An 11,761-nucleotide genomic window follows, 5' to 3' on the forward strand; every position below is an offset into this window, starting at 1 on the left:
GCCCCGCGCTGTAAAGTTCCAACCTGGACATCGATTCCCATGCTCGCTGCTACTCAACTGACATCCCTACGAGAGAGAGGCTCTACCTTGGTAAACAACAACAACCACCACCACAACGACCACCACCACAACGATGAGAATTTCTCACCTCGGATTTCAGTGCAAGCGCGCACACGGCAGCTTCCTGTTGCCTCGCAACTGCAGGAACTAGTATGACGTCACTTCCCTCCCAAGAGCGGCTGTTACTGTATAAATTATGTTAATGAGGCCGGCCCATATGTCGAGAGATGGGGGCGTGGGCGCTGAACCTGTCGCAATAAACTCGCGACGGCTTTAACGGACACATTATGTTAATGAGCCACCAGTCACTGGGCGCAGCTGTGCCCAAATAAGGATTGCCACTGGAACGATATCGGCAGTGACCTGAGCGGAGGTGACGTCACGCTCAAGTGCGCGGTGGACGGGGGAGGGCTGAATAACCTGGTGACATGACGTCACTAACGAGGTACACCTCACCCTGGCGTTTCACACCGATGAGGTAATGCAGAGTGGTGACGTCACAGAGTTGGAGTTTAAGTTGATTTAGATTGGGTGTGTGAGCTCAACAACAACGTGGACATTATTGTGTATACACTGTGTGTGTGTACACTGTGTGTGTGTACACTATGTGTATACACTGTGTCACTGTGTCGCTGTGTCACTGTGTGTGTACACTGTGTGTATATACTGTGTGTGTACTCTGTGTGTGTACACTGTGTATATACTATATGTACACTGTGTGTACACTGTGTGTACTATTTGTGTACACTGTGTATACACTGTGTGTTCAATGTGTGTGTACATTGTGTGTACACTGTGTATATACACTGTGTGTACACTGTGTGTATACACTGTGTATACTGTGTGTGTACACTGTTTGTGTACACTGTGTGTACATGTGTGTGTGTACTGTGTGTGTACACTGTGTGTGTACACTGTGTACAGTGTGTACACTGTGTACACTGTTTGTACAGTGTGTGTGTACACTGTGTGTACATTGTGGGTGTACACTGTGTGTACACTGTGTGTGTGTACATTGTGTGTGTACACTGTATGTACACTGTGTGTGTGTACACTGTTTGTGTCCGCATTGAACCGAACCCCCGGCAAGGCCATCTGCTTAATGACGAGAGAAAATTCACGCGAAATGTCCTTTTCAATGAAGTCTTCCAGATGTAAATTGATACAAGCTTTTAATGAAGAAATAAAATCATCTAATGCAAAACACAACACAATTCAAAGATGTTTCATTTTAAAACTTCAAAACGGAGCATGGAGTACTTGCGTGAATGCGTCCTTCGTGTGCAAATGTTGTGACTTTCCTGGCCTGAAGGCCGTAAATGTGTTGGACCCTTATTGGTGCACAGCGTCTCAACAACAGCAGTGGGGTTTGCTTCAACAGATAGGTAACGAACATCCAGACGTGAATCAGCAAGGAGCATTTCTAGTCCCAGTTAGACAAAATCTACGTCAACACGTAAGACAAAACTACAATTCGTGTTGTAGAGAATGTACCTCCTCCTATACGTGTAACTTTCAAGTGGTATGCCTTGTAACTGGTGAATGATCCGAGCGTGCTCCCTATTTCAAAGATAATGAGTTGCTCCAGAGGCAGACGCTTCGTGAAACACGAAAGTACCCTTTGACCTGTATCACAAGAACAACGGGTCTCACCTGAGTCCTCTGTACAGGTTACTTCCAAACACACACACACTTTGTCCTAACATCACTTATTCAATGTGTGACCCTCAGATAAAATGTTAAATGCACAATCAGACAAGTATTCATTATAAATCATTGACGGGCATATTAGCAACATTGAATTACTGCAGCGAAATTGACTGCATCACGTTACATCGTATTAACAAGAAGTTATTTTACAAATACGCACTGTCTTCTTAACCGTGTATGTACAACGTACTATTGTTGCGTCATTCAAAACGAGTAGGCCGTTGCATGCTGGCGTCTGGGTCAAAATGTATCAAATTCTAAACATTACGCTACAAATAATAGATCACGGCGTTTCGATGGCAACACAAGCAATCGTCATCAGGTGGGACAAGCACAGCAGCAATAAGAGGAAACTGCTGGAGTAGGCGCCTACTACTTCAGCAGTTTCTCTTGCTGTGGTTGTCCCACCTGATGACGATTGCTCGTGTTGTGATCTAAACGCCGTCATCTGTTATGTTTCTACCCACGTGGTGACTTTACCGAAATAACTCAAGAGTGTGGATTCCTGCAGTCAGGAAAGCTATGAATCAAGATTACCTACAAACTACACAACTGAAATTACGCATCAATCATCGCCCCCTGACAGGCTCTTGTCCACATGCAGGCTGGTGTAGGACCACCACCTTGTGCCACACAGGTGCAGCTGCTACTTGGGGATGCTCTTCGAGTGCTTCAGACGAGATACAAAACTCCGAGTTGCTGAGGCGGTTAAGCAAGCACCGTGTAACTGCAATTATTATAACATAGTGAATGCTTGGGGGCTTATTGTCTCTCGCTCCAGGTGAGAGATCTACCCAACCCACGGGCCCACAAAGACTGGCCGCTCTTACTCTGCAGGTTGAACCTAGGAACTGAGTGTCCAACTTCACGTTCTTGTCATTAAAGGCCTGTGACAAAGGTGCATCTATTGTAGCGACATCGTCTCTGGCTTACACATCTACCGGGTCTCCACTTGACTTTGTATTGTCTAGGAAGTCCACCCACACCTCCACTTCCACAAACTGCTGGGAGTTGCCTCGCTCTGCCTCAGTCAGAATTCTCCTCCTGCTTTACGATGTGAAGGTCCCATTTTGGAGTTGAATCTTCATCTTCACATTTTACCTTCACTTCTTCGCTCATCACTTCTTCCCTCTTCACCATCACTTCTTCACATTTCACCTTCACCTCTTCATATTTCACCTCGATACCTTTAAAAGTGTCCAAGCTGGGATATTCGTCCGGTTCGTGATTCACGAGGGATGGGTTCATTGCGGCACTTTGACTTTCACAAGCTGATTTCAGACTCCACTCCTTGTGGATCTTCTGATGCTTCTGTGTTCTCTGGTGTACTTGAAGATTTGATGAACGTGCAAATGCCTTCCCACACACACTGCACTTGAAGGATTTCTCTTCTGTATGTGTTCTCTGGTGTTTTAAAAGCAGATGAATCTGAAACTGTCTTCCCACACACACTGCACTTGAAGGGTTTCTCTTCTGTGTGTGTTCTCTGGTGTTTTTTAAGAGCAGATGACCGTGAAAATGCCTTCCCACAAACACTGCACTTGAAGGGTTTCTCTCCCGTGTGTGTTCTCTGGTGTAATACGAGATTATATGACTGTGTAAACGCCATCCCGCACATCGTGCACCTGAAGGGTTTCTCTCCCGTGTGTGTTCTCTGGTGTTTTACAAGATCAGATGACTGTGCAAATGCCTTCACGCACACACTGCACTTGAAGGGTTTCTCTCCTGTGTGTGTTCTCTGGTGTTTTTTAAGAGCAAATGACCGTGTAACCGCCATCCCGCACACACTGCACTTGAAGGGTTTCTCTCCCGTGTGTATTCTCTGGTGTTTTCTAAGAGTAGATAAATCTGAAAATGCCTTCCCACAAACACTGCACTTGAAGGGTTTCTCTCCCGTGTGTGTTCTCTGGTGGTTCTTAAAAACTGATGGCCATGCAAATGCCTTGTTACACACAGTACATTTGAAGGGTTTCTCTCCTGTGCGAGTTCTCTGGTGCCGTGTCAAATTTCCAGTCCGGTCCGTGCTGTATGCACGCTGGTCGCATTGTTGACTTGTCGTACCGAGCTGCGCTGAGTGCCTTTGCTCCATCAGACCAATTCTGCAGAAGAAGCGTCAGCTGCAGACAGAAAAAAAGAATATCCACACCATCTACACGTCAGGCACAGAGGAATGCACACGTGACTTACACGTCTATACTTATTAATATATTCATGATGTAGTGAAAAAGTTTCCCAAATTCATCAGATTTGATGAATCTGCAAACGCCTTCACGCACAGAGTGCACCTGAAGGGTTTCTCTCCACGGGCTGCTATGGCACACAATGAGAGGGAAAATGTCATTAATATGCCTGGAAGCCCTCATATCTTCCAGATGAATGTTAACTCAAAACTCTAAGCACACAATTTCGGCTGTCTGACTACAAAAGGAATATTTATGAAAGCTAAATTCAGCTGACATAGCAAAGGGTGTTGAAAACAATACTATTTGTGTTATGCAGAAATGCATAAATTAACGTTCAATCGCAACTTAGAGGTGTGAATCCAGGCTCGGATGTCCTTGAATGCTGGGATGAACAGTTCTGACTTCAGCTGCATGTGTGTGGTGTGTTCACCTCCTGTTTCCATTCTTATAAAGAGTTCCAGATGAAAACAAAAATAAACAATTTTTTTGATACAACCTCCGTGTTCAACAGAGTTAATAGACGTTACTGCAAACACAAACTTGACACTGTCACACACTGCCATGAGTAAACAGGTGGTGGTGTGACCAGAACAATGCCTGGCCACCTTCATCTGCTCAGCATTAATTCTTCCTCACTCCACCAAGTAATGAATCGAGGATCAATCAACATAGCCGAGGCTATCCGTGTCTCTGTCTCTCTCCCCGTGGTGAAGGTGTTCCCCTCCACACATTCAGAGTCAACAGCAGCACGAGCTTAGCGTCTTTGACCGATAGATACATTGACGCACGTATTGTTGGTTCTTTCAGAAAAGTCACATAGATAGAAAATAAAAATAACAGATTAAATTTAATAAGATAAAGACCACTTGTGTTGCGATCGAAACGTCGTGGGTTTTTTGCTTTATTTAAAAAATATATTTTTCATTTAATTTGATTGCTATTTTTATTTTATTTCATATCTACGTGACTTTACCGAAATAACCAAGAAAATTCATTCCTGCAGTCACCAAAGTTTAAAGTCAAAACATTCACACACGTTGACAAAGCCTCATCTTGTGTTGTTGTGGGCAGGTCGCTTCTGATAACAAGAGCGGTATAGCAGCTCAAGCGGGCTTGGCCTGGTGAAAACAAAAGAAAATAAAAACTGCGTGAATATTGACAATAAAACAAAGTTACAAAGTGGCGAGCCGAGTGAAGACAAATTAAACTTAAGCGAGATAATTAAAGTGAATGCAATCAGGCGAGGGCAGGAGGCAAGGCCCCGCGTGGCTAGGCCCTGCGTTGTAAAGTTCCAACCTGGACATCGATTCCCATGCTCGCTGCTACTCAACTGACATCCCTACGAGAGAGAGCGAGGCTCTACCTTGGTAAACAACAACAACCACCACCACGATGAGAATTTCTCACCTCGGATTTCAGTGCAAGCGCGGATTGGCAGCCTCCTGCTACCTCGCGACGTCACGCGGGAAAGCAGGTAACATGACGTCACTTCCAGGGTAAGAGACACGCCCCTCCCATAATAAGCGGCTCTGTAACTGAATAAATTATACTCTTTGGTTCTAATGGGTAAAGTCACGTAGGTAAAAAATAAAATAACAAAAATCACGACGTTTCGGCCACAACACAAGCGGCCTTCATCAGGTGAAGGGACGAGACTGTCTGGAGGACAGCGCACAGTACACGCACAGTACACACACACGGTACACACACACACACACGGTACACACACACAGTACACACACGTACGCACGGCACGCCCACACTCCTTCAGTCACGTGACTAAGGTTGACGCGCCGCCCCGTCTCCCGAGGTGACCTCTTGGCTCTCTCGTCTCTCCTCGACACGTAGATTTATTTCTTACTCTTACCTAGAAGCGTCATTGTATGTCTGTCTGTGTCTGTGGACGCAACTTGAAAGGAATTGTACTCACACCCTGTGGGGTTTACGTTTCAAATAAAGTGCCCAGATACCACGCGATAAGCCCCGTGGTGAGCCAGTGCTATTCCTATTTCCAATCCGTCAACGTGAAAGTAGTTAAATTAACAATTTATTACTAATCTCCATATATACCAAAGGCAAAGTTGTGAATGTGTGCGTCTGTTCAAAATGTTTAGTGTACTTCTCGACACGCACCAAACTGGAAATTTGCCATGTGGGTAATTTCCAGACTGTACACCGTGCAAACATAAAAATAGACTTTTGTATATTTTTTGGGGGGGGCGCGCAATAATGGATAAGCATGAAAACACCACGATACATAGGACTTACTTTGATTAGAGTCTTGGAATTGATTGTGTACATGTTGAAATTGTTAAATGAGCATTTTGAGCACACTATTTTAATAAATGTTCATGATTCTGAGAATATAAGTGTAATTCTGAGTATCATAATGACCACATTGGAATTGTCATCATGAATGGGGGGTACAATCATTTTTATAATAGGAATGCGGTTTTGAGCATGACTATTCATATTTCGGACTCATTTATGACAATAGATTCACGATTAAATTGCGATTTTGTTTTGCTCATCAATCAGGACACTGTTAATGATGCGCATGCCCATAAATTGTTTAAATTACTAGAACTGCAAGTTGTGTATACTCTCCAACCCCATTCCTCTACCTACCCATTCCCTTGACGAGCTCCGTGCCCACTTAAACCCATGACGATGGCGGTGACGATTCCACCTCTCGCTGTAACAATCAAAGCACCTCCAACTTCTGAATGCAAAGGTGCTGGTTGGTGCAACGCCAAAAAACATCGTCAACGCCGCTCCCAAGCCCGCCCTACGTCAGTTACATCGCTAGAATCAACAAAATAAAAAGTTCCACAGAGGAAACTAAAATGACATTACGCAATCCCCAAAGTGGCACGCGGTAGGCTACACGACTCGGAGAACAGCGTCAGACTTCAAGACTTGCATCGCCATCATCATCATTCTTCCTCTCCACAAGTCATCGCACGTCAATATTCAACAAGCTGCACACACGTGCAAGTAACCTCTAGACCCGCCACCTGCACAGTTAACGCGATCAGACCCGGGGGTCAAATTAAAATTGTGTCGTCTTTGGTGACGTATTACAATCGGTGTAATTTTAATGATGTACGTACAGCAACGGCTGTACGTACATCATTAACTGCATGCAACTGCTGTACGTACATCGAATTATATCATTGACAACGGGGTCCTTTTTGCGATATCTGCGTGCGGTCTTTTAATTATATATATACGTAGTCAGTTCATTAGTATGGGGTTCCTCTATAAGGAATTGTAATTGTAAAATGTATTACTTAATAATACGATTCCAGGCCACACTTAGCTTGTAGCAGTCAGAGCAGTTAAAATGACTGTACATGTGTAGGTATGAAATAAAATAAATTTAATTTAAATAAAATTAATTTTATTTATTAAAGCATTTCATTTAATTTAACGTAGGTATAAAATGAATGCAATTTAAATAAAATAAATTTAATTAATTTAAAATTTTTAAATAAAATAAATTTAATTTATTAAAAATGTAATTTAACGTAGGTATAAAATAAAATTAATTTAAATAAAGTAATGTAATATATTTTAAAAATTAAATTAAACGTAGGTATTAAATAAAATAAATGTAAAAAAAATATGATAATTTATCAAAAATTTCAATTTAATTTAACGTAGGTATGAAATAAAATAAATACAATTTAATTGATTACAATTTAAATAAAATTTAACGTAGGTATAAAATAAATTTAAATTAAATTATAAAACTCATTCATTTATAAAAAAAAATTACGTAGGTATAAAATACATTTTAATTAAATTAATTAAAATTTTAAATGAAATTTAACGTAGATATAAAATAAAATGTAATTAAATTAAATAATAAATACATTTTATTTTCTACCTCCGTGACTTTACCGAAAGCAAAGAGTGTGGACCCACGTGACATCAAGGCTGTCCTAGTCTAGGCAAGGGCTCAGGGTGTACCGGGCCTTTCACAACAACAGTCGCAGCAGCAGCAACAACGGTTCTCTTGAGAAAATGTTTTAAAAAAGAAAGTCAACGTAGCTTACCTTGACACTCGCGAACTTTAATGATTAAAATAATTAAAACAAAACTAAACACTCACACGCACATGGGCGCGCGGGGTTCAGCTTGCAGGGCATTATAAATGGTAGCGTCCTCCCGCGATCTGATTGGTCGCCGCGTGCCAAAGTGGGGAGGGGGGGGAAGGCCAGCGATCCGATTGGTCGAGAGGCAAACCTGGGAGCGTCTCCGGCGATGGTGCGCAGCGATTGGTCAACGGTTGTCCTATGCTAATTTTGGTATGCTAATTAGTTTTAATCTGTATGCTAATGTAGTTTATTTATCCATACTCATTAAGTTTAATGTTTATCCTAAATTAGTTACAAATTTATGCTCGTTTAGTTAACATTCTATGATAGTATCGTTATATTTTTTATGCTATAACAGCAGTGCATACTGGCTGTGGTGGTACCTGCTATGATTACAGCAGGCATACCGACTAGTGGTACCTGCTATAATTACATCAGGGCATACTGTGGTGGTACCTGCTATGATTACAGCAGGCATACTGCTTAAATGCTTTATCACGTGTCGTGAATGTGATAGTTTCATCCCAGAAATGGTGTCCTTGACCGGCCCAGAGCAGACATTTCACTTTGCCTTAGAACCTGAGGTGGCACAGCATTAGCAATTCCAAGTTCTTTATGTGACCAATAGCAACGAATAATGTGGCAAACATTTGAAATGAGTGGGTTATGACGTACTGTACTTCACTCTTATCGACCATTAACGTGAGTCTGTGTTACTGGCGTTGTGCTGCCTCGGCTGGTACCAACTTCTTCTTTGACCACGTGGACCATGCGGATGAATGGTCTACGCGGGTCGAGTGACCGATGGAGAAGACCTATGGGGGCACGCGGCGGGAGACTCTCAGGCGAAATCGTGGAAGTCGCGTGACAGAGGCCACGCGTGGAGGATAGATGCATGCTGGTGAGACGTCGTCTTCAGTTTAATTTAAGTTTCATGTGTCAGGTGCAGAGCCCTGTGAGCCGTGCGGCTCTTGACTCGGGTGCAACCGCAACAAAAGAAAAACGTGAACATATTCATGTTGTGGGTCACTGTTGACGATGTGGGTCCCTACTGACGAGGTGAGTGTCAATATTCATGTTGTGGGTCACTGTTGATGATATGGGTCCCGATTGATGATATGGGTCCGGATTAAAGAGATGAGCGTCGCTTTTGATGTGGGTCTCTATTGACGAGGCGAGCATCCCTGTTGACAATGTGGGTCCCTGATGACGATGTGGGTCCGTGTTAACGATGTTACCACTGAATTGGTCCTCGTCTAATAGCCTATATGTTCTACCATATGTAAAACCATACGACAATAAATGTTACAATACATAGCATGTATAGGAATTAAAATTCATGTCAACCACCACTCACCCTCCCCTCGACTCACTCCCACGCTCAGCCCTCCACTAGGGTACCCCCCCCCCCGCCCATACCGGTGGCAGAGGGCCTTGTTGGACCCAAGACATCTCTCCTTCTTTCCACAGAGCTACAAGACAATCAGAGTCTAGTCGTCCTACACATCATCAGCAAGACGGATGAGGTGAGCTACGTCTGGCTGTGTGTGGCGCCGAGCGTGAAGATTTTCTTCTCTTCTGCAGCGTGCGTCCACGTCAACTTTCACCATCAAGCGCGCCCAGACTCCTCCACGGCTCCGCTGCCTCTCCTGCCCTCGTGCTCCTGCTTCCGCTCCGTCCGATCGCCCCCCTCTCCTCCTGCCCCTTGCCGTCTCTCTTCACACGCGCACTCCGACCTCCCTCGCCTTCCATGTCAGGAGGTACGCCCGAGATCACTCGTCCTGCCTGCACCAGCGACTCACGCATCGTCTGACCGCGTCTCCGTTCATGCAGGTAAGGGCACCATCATGGCGTAGCGGTTAGCGGCGCTGCGCCATTCTCGCTCACGTCCAATACCAGCGACAATTAGGGGCCGTCCGTGAATGACGTCACGCACCTAGAGGGGGGGGGGGGGCGGGGTCAGACGTTTGTGACGATGTGTGACAAGGGGGGGGGGGGTTTGAGAAAAGTGACGTCACATCAAATTGCGCAACTTTAAATAAATATAAACGCGTTCTACTTAAATAAACTTTGTAATGTTTTCTACCTACATCAGAGTGCAGCGCCACATTTACAACGCACTACAATGACAACAATAGTTTAAAGCGATTTGAAGCATGTTTTATTTTTGGGGGGGGAGGGGGGCAGAACTTTGTGACGTCATAATTGAGGGGGAGGGGTCTGACTTTGTGTGACGTCGTGTGACGATGGGGGGGGTCAAAAATCCTCTAAAATCACGTGACGTCATTTAAGGTCGGCCCCTTACCTGAAGCAGTCCTGAGCGTCACTTAGGTGGACTCAGCCATAATTAAGGTGGTGAGGTGGGTGGGGGTGCTAACATCAGAATTTGAGAGACGAGCGGCCAGCCGTGGTTCTGTCCACACCAGCCCCTGGTGTTGTTCCATCGCGACCCTCACCGGTGCTCGCTAACAGCACACGCCCAGTGGGAGTCGATGAGTCCGTGGGTTTCTGTGCGAGTCCGTGGGTCCATTGTGCGTCTGTGGATGCGTCAGTCTACATTGGGGAGCCTTTGTCTTTGCAGTTTGGGGACTTGTGCAGCACTAGTGTGTAGTAGTGTATAGTGTAGTGTATAGTGTAGTAGTGTACTGTGTAGTAGTGTAGTGTATAGTAGTGTAGTGTATAGTGTGTAGTGTATAGTAGTGTATAGTGTAGTGTATAATAGTGTATTGCATAGTAGTGTATAGTGTAGTGTATAGTGTAGTGTATAGTAGTGTATAGTGGTGTATAGTGTAGTGTATAGTAGTGTAGTGTATAGTAGTGTATAATAGTGTAGTGTATAGTAGTGTATAGTGTAGTATATAGTGTAGTGTATAGTGTAGTGTATAGTAGTGTATAGTAGTGTATAGTGTAGTGTATAGTAGCGTAGTGTATAGTGTAGTGTATAAAAGTGTATAGTGTAGTGTATAGTAGTGTAGTGTATAGTAGTGTATAGTGTAGTGTATAGTGTAGTGTATAATAGTGTATAGTGCAGTGTATAGTTTAGTATAGTGTAGTGTATAGTGTAGTCTATAGTAGTGTATAGTGTAGTGTATAGTGTAGTGTATAGTTTACTATACTAGTTATCACGTGACTAGTGTAGCTAGCCAGGTGGTGACCACACTCGTGCGTGCATCTCCACCCGTCCGTGTTTGCAAGTAAGCGCTCGTGTGTGTATGTGCACCCGCGTGTTTGTTCGTGTCTGTATGTATGCACACTGTTGCACATGGTTCGCTCGTGTGGGTTCGTAGTGGAACGCACTGCTCATGAAAACGTTGCCTCGTTACGCGGTAAATGATGCGGCACGACAGGAGGGAACTGCAGGGATGAGGCTCTCCAGTCTTGGTGCTGTGAATGAAAACAGCGCCAGGGTGGAGCGTCCCATCCCTACAGCTCGTAGCTGTGACGGAGCGAGAGTGATCAGCGGACAGCCACCATGGTTGCCAGGTAAGGGGAGACTTCACCCGGAACTCTCCTCCACACGTGTTCCCCTTGAACATTGTCGCAATAAACGTACGATCAGGAATATTTAAAATATCCGACCTTTGTTGTTCCGCAAGAATATTAACGCTCAAACTCGTATCGAACTCTTCATGAATTCACTTGGTCAAACAGTTCAGGTACTCGGCAAACCATTTCACCACCCGGTATGCAACAGTTAAACAATCT

At 44.2% G+C, this 11,761-nt stretch overlaps 1 long non-coding RNA gene across 1 annotated transcript; it reads right to left on the reverse strand.

Annotated features, from left to right (window-relative positions):
* Positions 1–8,010: 8,010 nt before the first annotated feature.
* On the reverse strand, positions 8,011–11,398 carry LOC142909418 (uncharacterized). Its single transcript, XR_012932328.1, has 2 exons — positions 10,513–11,398; positions 8,011–9,992 (listed from the first exon to the last, which is right to left on the reverse strand). It is a non-coding gene; the product is annotated as an uncharacterized LOC142909418 (long non-coding RNA).
* Positions 11,399–11,761: the final 363 nt, after the last annotated feature.

The sequence above is a fragment of the Petromyzon marinus genome, unplaced genomic scaffold (assembly GCF_048934315.1).
Source record: "Petromyzon marinus isolate PM22_M1 ecotype Great Lakes invasive population unplaced genomic scaffold, UKy_Petmar_22M1.pri1.0 PM_G_Scaffold_121, whole genome shotgun sequence".
In the NCBI taxonomy this organism is placed as follows: Eukaryota; Metazoa; Chordata; class Hyperoartia; order Petromyzontiformes; family Petromyzontidae; genus Petromyzon; species Petromyzon marinus.